At 41.6% G+C, this 9,565-nt stretch overlaps 39 pseudogenes; all 39 read left to right on the plus strand.

The window, feature by feature from the left end:
- The first annotated feature begins 240 nt into the window (after positions 1-240).
- Positions 241-359, plus strand: LOC142712335 (5S ribosomal RNA; annotated as a pseudogene).
- A 67-nt stretch (positions 360-426) lies between these two features.
- Positions 427-545, plus strand: LOC142712380 (5S ribosomal RNA; annotated as a pseudogene).
- A 67-nt stretch (positions 546-612) lies between these two features.
- On the plus strand, positions 613-731 carry LOC142712339 (5S ribosomal RNA; annotated as a pseudogene).
- A 625-nt stretch (positions 732-1,356) lies between these two features.
- LOC142712217 (5S ribosomal RNA) lies at positions 1,357-1,475 on the plus strand (annotated as a pseudogene).
- A 67-nt stretch (positions 1,476-1,542) lies between these two features.
- LOC142712269 (5S ribosomal RNA) lies at positions 1,543-1,661 on the plus strand (annotated as a pseudogene).
- A 67-nt stretch (positions 1,662-1,728) lies between these two features.
- On the plus strand, positions 1,729-1,847 carry LOC142712344 (5S ribosomal RNA; annotated as a pseudogene).
- A 253-nt stretch (positions 1,848-2,100) lies between these two features.
- LOC142712382 (5S ribosomal RNA) lies at positions 2,101-2,219 on the plus strand (annotated as a pseudogene).
- A 66-nt stretch (positions 2,220-2,285) lies between these two features.
- On the plus strand, positions 2,286-2,404 carry LOC142712389 (5S ribosomal RNA; annotated as a pseudogene).
- Positions 2,405-2,471: 67 nt separating this feature from the next.
- On the plus strand, positions 2,472-2,590 carry LOC142712426 (5S ribosomal RNA; annotated as a pseudogene).
- A 67-nt stretch (positions 2,591-2,657) lies between these two features.
- On the plus strand, positions 2,658-2,776 carry LOC142712402 (5S ribosomal RNA; annotated as a pseudogene).
- A 67-nt stretch (positions 2,777-2,843) lies between these two features.
- Positions 2,844-2,962, plus strand: LOC142712216 (5S ribosomal RNA; annotated as a pseudogene).
- A 439-nt stretch (positions 2,963-3,401) lies between these two features.
- On the plus strand, positions 3,402-3,520 carry LOC142712429 (5S ribosomal RNA; annotated as a pseudogene).
- A 67-nt stretch (positions 3,521-3,587) lies between these two features.
- On the plus strand, positions 3,588-3,706 carry LOC142712417 (5S ribosomal RNA; annotated as a pseudogene).
- Positions 3,707-4,145: 439 nt separating this feature from the next.
- Positions 4,146-4,264, plus strand: LOC142712445 (5S ribosomal RNA; annotated as a pseudogene).
- Positions 4,265-4,331: 67 nt separating this feature from the next.
- Positions 4,332-4,450, plus strand: LOC142712257 (5S ribosomal RNA; annotated as a pseudogene).
- A 67-nt stretch (positions 4,451-4,517) lies between these two features.
- On the plus strand, positions 4,518-4,636 carry LOC142712153 (5S ribosomal RNA; annotated as a pseudogene).
- Positions 4,637-4,703: 67 nt separating this feature from the next.
- LOC142712391 (5S ribosomal RNA) lies at positions 4,704-4,822 on the plus strand (annotated as a pseudogene).
- A 67-nt stretch (positions 4,823-4,889) lies between these two features.
- Positions 4,890-5,008, plus strand: LOC142712303 (5S ribosomal RNA; annotated as a pseudogene).
- Positions 5,009-5,075: 67 nt separating this feature from the next.
- On the plus strand, positions 5,076-5,194 carry LOC142712120 (5S ribosomal RNA; annotated as a pseudogene).
- Positions 5,195-5,261: 67 nt separating this feature from the next.
- LOC142712457 (5S ribosomal RNA) lies at positions 5,262-5,380 on the plus strand (annotated as a pseudogene).
- A 67-nt stretch (positions 5,381-5,447) lies between these two features.
- On the plus strand, positions 5,448-5,566 carry LOC142712469 (5S ribosomal RNA; annotated as a pseudogene).
- Positions 5,567-5,633: 67 nt separating this feature from the next.
- Positions 5,634-5,752, plus strand: LOC142712147 (5S ribosomal RNA; annotated as a pseudogene).
- A 67-nt stretch (positions 5,753-5,819) lies between these two features.
- Positions 5,820-5,938, plus strand: LOC142712198 (5S ribosomal RNA; annotated as a pseudogene).
- A 67-nt stretch (positions 5,939-6,005) lies between these two features.
- On the plus strand, positions 6,006-6,124 carry LOC142712482 (5S ribosomal RNA; annotated as a pseudogene).
- A 67-nt stretch (positions 6,125-6,191) lies between these two features.
- Positions 6,192-6,310, plus strand: LOC142712137 (5S ribosomal RNA; annotated as a pseudogene).
- Positions 6,311-6,377: 67 nt separating this feature from the next.
- Positions 6,378-6,496, plus strand: LOC142712218 (5S ribosomal RNA; annotated as a pseudogene).
- Positions 6,497-6,563: 67 nt separating this feature from the next.
- LOC142712175 (5S ribosomal RNA) lies at positions 6,564-6,682 on the plus strand (annotated as a pseudogene).
- A 427-nt stretch (positions 6,683-7,109) lies between these two features.
- On the plus strand, positions 7,110-7,228 carry LOC142712128 (5S ribosomal RNA; annotated as a pseudogene).
- Positions 7,229-7,295: 67 nt separating this feature from the next.
- LOC142712450 (5S ribosomal RNA) lies at positions 7,296-7,414 on the plus strand (annotated as a pseudogene).
- A 67-nt stretch (positions 7,415-7,481) lies between these two features.
- LOC142712483 (5S ribosomal RNA) lies at positions 7,482-7,600 on the plus strand (annotated as a pseudogene).
- Positions 7,601-7,667: 67 nt separating this feature from the next.
- On the plus strand, positions 7,668-7,786 carry LOC142712484 (5S ribosomal RNA; annotated as a pseudogene).
- Positions 7,787-7,853: 67 nt separating this feature from the next.
- Positions 7,854-7,972, plus strand: LOC142712439 (5S ribosomal RNA; annotated as a pseudogene).
- Positions 7,973-8,039: 67 nt separating this feature from the next.
- Positions 8,040-8,158, plus strand: LOC142712129 (5S ribosomal RNA; annotated as a pseudogene).
- A 67-nt stretch (positions 8,159-8,225) lies between these two features.
- Positions 8,226-8,344, plus strand: LOC142712451 (5S ribosomal RNA; annotated as a pseudogene).
- Positions 8,345-8,411: 67 nt separating this feature from the next.
- On the plus strand, positions 8,412-8,530 carry LOC142712485 (5S ribosomal RNA; annotated as a pseudogene).
- Positions 8,531-8,597: 67 nt separating this feature from the next.
- LOC142712486 (5S ribosomal RNA) lies at positions 8,598-8,716 on the plus strand (annotated as a pseudogene).
- A 67-nt stretch (positions 8,717-8,783) lies between these two features.
- On the plus strand, positions 8,784-8,902 carry LOC142712430 (5S ribosomal RNA; annotated as a pseudogene).
- Positions 8,903-8,969: 67 nt separating this feature from the next.
- Positions 8,970-9,088, plus strand: LOC142712415 (5S ribosomal RNA; annotated as a pseudogene).
- A 253-nt stretch (positions 9,089-9,341) lies between these two features.
- LOC142712184 (5S ribosomal RNA) lies at positions 9,342-9,460 on the plus strand (annotated as a pseudogene).
- The last annotated feature ends 105 nt before the right edge of the window (positions 9,461-9,565 follow it).

Here is a 9,565-nt window from a genome sequence, read left to right on the forward strand (position 1 = left end):
TTTATTATGTCGTTTAGATTTTGTTTCACAATCGATTAAAAAGGACTATGGATTAAAGCACTTAATGTCAATGGCCATTCGAAGCTGAATGTGCCTGCTCTCGTTAGATCGCAGAAGTTTCACAGCTTAAAACCTCGCTAGTACCAGTCTGGGAATCCGTGGTGCGGTTGACTTTTTATTATGTCGTTTAGATTTTGTTTCACAATAGATTAAATAGGAATATGGATTAAGGCTTTTAATGTCAGTGGCCATTCTAAGCTGAATGTACCTGCTCTCGTTAGATCGCAGAAGTTACACAGCTTAATGCCTCGCTAGTACCAGTGTGGGAGACTGTCTGGGAATCCGTGGTGCGGTTGACTTTTTATTATGTCGTTTAGATTTTGTTTCACAATCGATTAAAAAGGACTATGGATTAAAGCATTTAATGTCAATAGCCATTCTAAGCTGAATGTCCATGCTCTCGTCAGATCGCAGAAGTTACACAGCTTAAGGCCTTGCTAGTACCAGTGTGGGAGACTGTCTGGGAATCCGTGGTGCGGTTGACTTTTTATTATGTCGTTTCGATTTTGTTTCACAATCGATTAAAAAGGACTATGGATTAAAGCATTTAATGTCAATGGCCATTCTAAACTGAATGTCCCTGCTCTCGTCAGATCGCAGAAGTTACACAGCTTAAGGCCTCGCTAGTACCAGTGTGGGATACTGTCTGGGAATCCGTGGTGCGGTTGACTTTTTATTATGTCGTTTAGATTTTGTTTCACAATCGATTAAAAAGGACTATGGATTAAAGCATTTAATGTCAATGGCCATTCGATGCTGAATGTGCCTGCTCTCGTTAGATCGCAGAAGTTTCACAGCTTAAAACCTCGCTAGTACCAGTGTGGGAGACTGTCTGGGAATCCGTGGTGCGGTTGACTTTTTATTATGTCGTTTAGATTTTGTTTCACAATCGATTAAAAAGGACTATGGATTAAAGCATTTAATGTAAATGGCCATTCTAAGCTGAATGTGCCTGCTCTCGTTAGATCGCAGAAGTTACACAGCTTAACGCCTCGCTAGTTCCAGTGTGGGAGACTGTCTGGGAATCCGTGGTGCGGTTGACTTTTTATTATGTCGTTTAGATTTTGTTTCACAATAGATTAAATAGGACTATGGATTAAAGAATTTAACGTCAATGGCCATTCTAAGCTGAATGTGCCTTCTATCGTCAGATCGCAGAAGTTACACAGCTTAAGGCCTCGCTAGTACCAGTGTGGGAGACTGTCTGGGAATCCGTGGTGCGGTTGACTTTTTATTATGTCGTTTAGATTTTGTTTCACAATCGATTAAAAAGGACTATGGATTAAAGCATTTAATGTCAATGGCCATTCTAAGCTGAATGTCCCTGCTCTCGTCAGATCGCAGAAATAACACAGCTTAAGGCCTCGCTAGTACCAGTGTGGGAGACTGTCTGGGAATCCGTGGTGCGGTTGACTTTTTATTATGTCGTTTAGATTTTGTTTCACAATAGATTAAATAGGACTATGGATTAAGGCATTTAACGTCAATGGCCATTCTAAGCTGAATGTCCCTGCTCTCGTCAGATCGCAGAAGTTACACAGCTTAAGGCCTCGCTAGTACCAGTGTGGGAGACAGTCTGGGAATCCGTGGTGCGGTTGACTTTTTATTATGTTGTTTAGATTTTGTTTCACAATAGATTAAATAGGACTATGGATTAAGGCTTTTAATGTCAATGGCCATTCTAAGCTGAATGTGCCTGCTCTCATTAGATCGCAGAAGTTACACAGCTTAACGCCTCGCTAGTACCAGTGTGGGAGACTGTGTGGGAATCCGTGGTGCAGTTGACTTTTTATTATGTCGTTTAGATTTTGTTTCACAATCGATTAAAAAGGACTATGGATTAATGCATTTAATGTCAATGGCCATTCTAAGCTGAATGTGACTGCTCTCGTTAGATCGCAGAAGTTACACAGCTTAACGCCTCGCTAGTACCAGTGTGGGAGACTGTGTGGGAATCCGTGGTGCGGTTGACTTTTTATTATGTCGTTTAGATTTTGTTTCACAATAGATTAAATAGGACTATGGATTAAAGAATTTAACGTTAATGGCCATTCTAAGCTGAATGTGCCTGCTCTCGTCAGGTCGCAGAAGTTACACAGCTTAAGGCCTCGCTAGTACCAGTGTGGGAGACTGTCTGGGAATCCGTGGTGCGGTTGAATTTTATTATGTCGTTTAGATTTTGTTTCACAATCGATTAAAAAGGACTATGGATTAAAGCATTTAATGTCAATGGCCATTCTAAGCTGAATGTCCCTGCTCTCGTCAGATCGCGGAACTTACACAGCTTAAGGCCTCGTTAGTACCAGTGTGGGAGACTGTCTGGGAGTCCGTGGTGCGGTTGGCTTTTTATTATGTTGTTTAGATTTTGTTTCACAATAGATTAAATAGGACTATGGATTAAGGTTTTTAAAGTCAGTGGCCATTCTAAGCTGAATGTGCCTGCTCTCGTCAGATCTCAGAAGTTACACAGCTTAAGGCCTCGCTAGTACCAGTGTGGGAGACTGTCTGGGAATCCGTGGTGCGGTTGAATTTTTATTATGCCGTTTAGATTTTGTTTCACAATCGATTAAAAAGGACTATGGATTAAAGCATTTAATGTCAATGGCCATTCTAAGCTGAATGTCCCTGCTCTCGTCAGATTGCAGAAGTTACACCGCTTAAGGCCTCGCTAGTACCAGTGTGGGAGACTGTCTGGGAATCCGTGGTGCGGTTGACTTTTTATTATGTCGTTTAGATTTTGTTTCACAATCGATTAAAAAGGACTATGGATTAAAGCATTTAATGTCAATGGCCATTCTAAACTTAATGCGCCTGCTCTCGTCAGATCGCAGAAGTTACACAGCTTAAGGCCTCGCTAGTACCAGTGTGGGAGACTGTCTGGGAATCCGTGGTGCGGTTGACTTTTTATTATGTCGTTTAGATTTTGTTTCACAATCGATTAAAAAGGACTATGGATTAAAGCATTTAATGTCAATGGCCATTCTAAGCTGAATGTGCCTGCTTTTGTTAGATCGCAGAAGTTACACAGCTTAACGCCTCGCTAGTACCAATGTGGGAGACTGTCTGGGAATCCGTGGTGCGGTTAACTTTGTATTATGTCGTTTAGATTTTGTTTCACAATAGATTAAATAGGACTATGGATTAAAGCGTTTAATGTATTTGGCCATTCTAAGCTGAATGTACCTGCTCTCGTTAGATCGCAGAAGTTACACAGCTTAATGCCTCGCTAGTACCAGTGTGGGAGACTGTCTGGGAATCCGTGGTGCGGTTGACTTTTTATTATGTCGTTTAGATTTTGTTTCACAATCGATTAAAAAGGACTATGGATTAAAGCATTTAATGTCAATAGCCATTCTAAGCTGAATGTCCATGCTCTCGTCAGATCGCAGAAGTTACACAGCTTAAGGCCTCGCTAGTACCAGTGTGGGAGACTGTCTCGGAATCCGTGGTGCGGTTGACTTTTTATTATGTCGTTTCGATTTTGTTTCACAATCGATTAAAAAGGACTATGGATTAAAGCATTTAATGTCAATGGCCATTCTAAACTGAATGTCCATGCTCTCGTCAGATCGCAGAAGTTACACAGCTTAAGGCCTCGCTAGTACCAGTGTGGGAGACTGTCTGGGAATCCGTGGTGCGGTTGACTTTTTATTATGTCGTTTAGATTTTGTTTCACAATCGATTAAAAAGGACTATGGATTAAAGCATTTAATGTCAATAGCCATTCGAAGCTGAATGTGCCTGCTCTCGTTAGATCGCAGAAGTTTCACAGCTTAAAACCTCGCTAGTACCAGTGTGGGAGACTGTCTGGGAATCCGTGGTGCGGTTGACTTTTTATTATGTCGTTTAGATTTTGTTTCACAATCGATTAAAAAGGACTATGGATTAAAGCATTTAATGTCAATGGCCATTCTAAGCTGAATGTGCCTGCTCTCGTTAGATCGCAGAAGTTACACAGCTTAACGCCTCGCTAGTTCCAGTGTGGGAGACTGTCTGGGAATCCGTGGTGCGGTTGACTTTTTATTATGTCGTTTAGATTTTGTTTCACAATAGATTAAATAGGACTATGGATTAAAGCATTTAACGTCAATGGCCATTCTAAGCTGAATGAGCCTGCTCTCGTCAGAACGCAGAAGTTACACAGCTTAATGCCTCGCTAGTACCAGTGTGGGAGACTGTCTGGGAATCCGTGGTGCGGTTGAATATTTATTATGTCGTTTAGATTTTGTTTCACAATCGATTAAAAAGGACTATGGATTAAAGCATTTAATGTCAATGGCCATTCTAAGCTGAATGTCCCTGCTCTCGTCAGATCGCGGAAGTTACACAGCTTAAGGCCTCGCTAGTACCAGTGTGGGAGACTGTCTGGGAATCCGTGGTGCGGTTGGCTTTTTATTATGTTGTTTAGATTTTGTTTCACAATAGATTAAATAGGACTATGGATTAAGGCTTTTAATGTCAGTGGCCATTCTAAGCTGAATGTGCCTGCTCTCGTCAGATCGCAGAAGTTACACAGCTTAAGGCCTCGCTAGTACCAGTGTGGGAGACTGTCTGGGAATCCGTGGTGCGGTTGACTTTTTATTATGTTGTTTAGATTTTGTTTCACAATCGATTAAAAAGGACTATGGATTAAAGCATTTAATGTCAATGGCCATTCTAAACTGAATGTGCCTGCTCTCGTCAGATCGCAGAAGTTACACAGCTTAAGGCCTCGCTAGTACCAATGTGGGAGACTGTCTGGGAATCCGTGGTGCGGTTGAGTTTTTATTATGTCGTTTAGATTTTGTTTCACAATCGATTAAAAAGGACTATGGATTAAAGCATTTAATGTCAATGGCCATTCTAAGCTGAATGTCCCTGCTCTCGTCAGATAGCAGAAGTTACACAGCTTAAGGCCTCGCTAGTACCAGTGTGGGAGACTGTCTGGGAATCCGTGGTGCGGTTGACTTTTTATTATGTCGTTTAGATTTTGTTTCACAATCGATTAAAAAGGACTATGGATTAAAGCATTTAATGTCAATGGCCATTCTAAGCTGAATTCGCCTGCTCTCGTCAGATCGCAGAAGTTACACAGCTTAAGGCCTCGCTAGTACCAGTGTGGGAGACTGTCTGGGAATCCGTGGTGCGGTTGACTTTTTATTATGTCGTTTAGATTTTGTTTCACAATCGATTAAAAAGGACTATGGATTAAAGCATTTAATGTCAATGGCCATTCTAAGCTGAATGTGCCTGCTCTCGTCAGATCGCAGAAGTTACACAGCTTAAGGCCTCGCTAGTACCAGTGTGGGAGACTGTCTGGGAATCCGTGGTGCGGTTGACTTTTTATTATGTCGTTTAGATTTTGTTTCACAATAGATTAAATAGGACTATGGATTTAAGCATTTAACGTCAATGGCCATTCTAAGCTGAATGTGCCTGCTCTCGTCAGATCGCAGAAGTTACACAGCTTAAGGCCTCGCTAGTACCAGTGTGGGAGACTGTCTGGGAATCCGTGGTGCGGTTGACTTTTTATTATGTCGTTTAGATTTTGTTTCACATTCGATTAAAAAGGACTATGGATTAAAGCATTTAAAGTCAATGGCCATTCTAAGCTGAATGTGCCTGCTCTCGTCAGATCGCAGAAGTTACACAGCTTAAGGCCTCGCTAGTACCAGTGTGGGAGACTCTCTGGGAATCTGTGGTGCGGTTGACTTTTTATTATGTTGTTTAGATTTTGTTTCACAATAGATTAAATAGGACTATGGATTAAGGCTTTTAAAGTCAATGGCCATTCTAAGCTGAATGTGCCTGCTCTCGTCAGATCGCAGAAGTTACACAGCTTAAGGCCTCGCTAGTACCAGTGTGGGAGACTGTCTGGGAATCCGTGGAGCGGTTGACTTTTTATTATGTCGTTTAGATTTTGTTTCACAATCGATTAAAAAGGACTATGGATTAAACCATTTAATGTCAATGGCCATTCTAAGCTGAATGTGCCTGCTCTCGTCAGATCGCAGAAGTTACACAGCTTAAGGCCTCGCTAGTACCAGTGTGGGAGACTGTCTGGGAATCCGTGGTGCGGTTGACTTTTTATTATGTCGTTTAGATTTTGTTTCACAATCGATTAAAAAGGACTATGGATTAAAGCATTTAATGTCAATGGCCATTCTAAGCTGAATGTCCCTGCTCTCGTCAGATCGCAGAAGTTACACAGCTTAAGGCCTCGCTAGTACCAGTGTGGGAGACTGTCTGGGAATCCGTGGTGCGGTTGACTTTTTATTATGTCGTTTAGATTTTGTTTCACAATCGATTAAAAAGGACTATGGATTAAAGCATTTAATGTAAATGGCCATTCTAAGCTGAATGTGCCTGCTCTCGTCAGATCGCAGAAGTTACACAGCTTAAGGCCTCGCTAGTACCAGTGTGGGAGACTGTCTGGGAATCCGTGGTGCGGTTGACTTTTTATTATGTCGTTTAGATTTTGTTTCACAATAGATTAAATAGGACTATGGATTAAAGCATTTAACGTCAATGGCCATTCTAAGCTGAATGTGCCTGCTCTCGTCAGATCGCAGAAGTTACACAGCTTAAGGCCTCGCTAGTACCAGTGTGGGAGACTGTCTGGGAATACGTGGTGCGGTTGACTTTTTATTATGTCGTTTAGATTTTGTTTCACAATCGATTAAAAAGGACTATGGATTAAAGCATTTAATGTCAATGGCCATTCTAAGCTGAATGTGCCTGCTCTCGTCAGATCGCAGAAGTTACACAGCTTAAGGCCTCGCTAGTACCAGTCTGGGAATCCGTGGTGCGGTTGACTTTTTATTATGTCGTTTAGATTTTGTTTCACAATCGATTAAAAAGAACTATGGATTAAAGCATTTAATGTTAATGGCCATTCTAAGCTGAATGTGCCTGCTCTCGTTAGATTGCAGAAGTTACACAGCTTAACGCCTCGCTAGTACCAGTGTGGGAGACTGTTTGGGAATCCGTGGTGCGGTTGACTTTTTATTATGTCGTTTAGATTTTGTTTCACAATCGATTAAAAAGGACTATGGATTAAAGCATTTAATGTCAATGGCCATTCTAAGCTGAATGTGCCTGCTCTCGTCAGATCGCAGAAGTTACACAGCTTAAGGCCTCGCTAGTACCAGTGTGGGAGACTGTCTGGGAATGCGTGGTGCGGTTGACTTTTTATTATGTCGTTTAGATTTTGTTTCACAATCGATTAAAAAGGACTATGGATTAAAGCATTTAATGTCAATGGCCATTCTAAGCTGAATGTGCCTGCTTTCGTTAGATCGCAGAAGTTACACAGCTTAACGCCTCGCTAGTACCAGTGTGGGAGACTGTCTGGGAATCCGTGGTGCGGTTGACTTTTTATTATGTCGTTTAGATTTTGTTTCACAATCGATTAAAAAGGACTATGGATTAAAGCATTTAATGTCAATGGCCATTCTAAGCTGAATGTGCCTGCTCTCGTCAGATCGCAGAAGTTACACAGCTTAAGGCCTCGCTAGTACCAGTGTGGGAGACTGTCTGGGAATCCGTGGTGCGGTTGACTTTTTATTATGTCGTTTAGATTTTGTTTCACAATCGATTAAAAAGGACTATGGATTAAAGCATTTAATGTCAATGGCCATTCTAAGCTGAATGTGCCTGCTCTCGTCAGATCGCAGAAGTTACACAGCTTAAGGCCTCGCTAGTACCAGTGTGGGAGACTGTCTGGGAATCCGTGGTGCGGTTGACTTTTTATTATGTCGTTTAGATTTTGTTTCACAATCGATTAAAAAGAACTATGGATTAAAGCATTTAATGTTAATGGCCATTCTAAGCTGAATGTGCCTGCTCTCGTTAGATCGCAGAAGTTACACAGCTTAACGCCTCGCTAGTACCAGTGTGGGAGACTGTTTGGGAATCCGTGGTGCGGTTGACTTTTTATTATGTCGTTTAGATTTTGTTTCACAATCGATTAAAAAGGACTATGGATTAAAGCATTTAATGTCAATGGCCATTCTAAGCTGAATGTGCCTGCTCTCGTCAGATCGCAGAAGTTACACAGCTTAAGGCCTCGCTAGTACCAGTGTGGGAGACTGTCTGGGAATGCGTGGTGCGGTTGACTTTTTATTATGTCGTTTAGATTTTGTTTCACAATCGATTAAAAAGGACTATGGATTAAAGCATTTAATGTCAATGGCCATTCTAAGCTGAATGTGCCTGCTTTCGTTAGATCGCAGAAGTTACACAGCTTAACGCCTCGCTAGTACCAGTGTGGGAGACTGTCTGGGAATCCGTGGTGCGGTTGACTTTTTATTATGTCGTTTAGATTTTGTTTCACAATCGATTAAAAAGGACTATGGATTAAAGCATTTAATGTCAATGGCCATTCTAAGCTGAATGTGCCTGCTCTCGTCAGATCGCAGAAGTTACACAGCTTAAGGCCTCGCTAGTACCAGTGTGGGAGACTGTCTGGGAATCCGTGGTGCGGTTGACTTTTTATTATGTCGTTTAGATTTTGTTTCACAATCGATTAAAAAGGACTATGGATTAAAGCATTTAATGTCAATGGCCATTCTAAGCTGAATGTGCCTGCTCTCGTCAGATCGCAGAAGTTACACAGCTTAAGGCCTCGCTAGTACCAGTGTGGGAGACTGTCTGGGAATCCGTGGTGCGGTTGACTTTTTATTATGTCGTTTAGATTTTGTTTCACAATCGATTAAAAAGGACTATGGATTAAACCATTCAATGTCTATGGCCATTCTAAGCTGAATGTGCCTGCTCTCGTCAGATTGCAGAAGTTACACAACTTAAGGCCTCGCTAGTACCAGTGTGGGAGACTGTCTGGGAATCCGTGGTGCGGTTGACTTTTTGTTATGTCGTTTAGATTTTGTTTCACAATAGATTAAATAGGACTATGGATTAAAGCATTTAACGTCAATGGCAATTCTAAGCTGAATGTTCCTGCTCTCGTCAGAACGCAGAAGTTACACAGCTTAAGGCCTCGCTAGTACCAGTGTGGGAGACAGTCTGGGAATCCATGGTGCGGTTGACTTTTTATTATGTTGTTTAGATTTTGTTTCACAATAGATTAAATAGGACTTTGGATTAAGGCTTTTAATGTCAATGGCCATTCTAAGCTGAATTTGCCTTCTCTCGTTAGATCGCAGAAGTTACACAGCTTAACGCTTCGCTAGTACCAGTGTGGGAGACTGTCTGGGAATCCGTGGTGCGGTTGACTTTTTATTATGTCGTTTAGATTTTGTTTCACAATAGATTAAATAGGACTATGGATTAAAGCATTTAACGTCAATGGCCATTCTAAGCTGAATGTGCCTGCTCTCGTCAGATCGCAGAAGTTACACAGCTTAAGGCCTCACCAGTACCAGTGTGGGAGACTGTCTGGGAATCCGTGGTGCGGTTGACTTTTTATTATGTTGTTTAGATTTTGTTTCACAATAGATTAAATAGGATTTTGGATTAAGGCTTTTAATGTCAATGGCCATTCTAAGCTGAATTTGCCTTCTCTCGT

The sequence above is a fragment of the Rhinoderma darwinii genome, unplaced genomic scaffold (genome assembly GCF_050947455.1).
Source record: "Rhinoderma darwinii isolate aRhiDar2 unplaced genomic scaffold, aRhiDar2.hap1 Scaffold_4314, whole genome shotgun sequence".
NCBI classification, from domain to species: domain Eukaryota; kingdom Metazoa; phylum Chordata; class Amphibia; order Anura; family Rhinodermatidae; genus Rhinoderma; species Rhinoderma darwinii.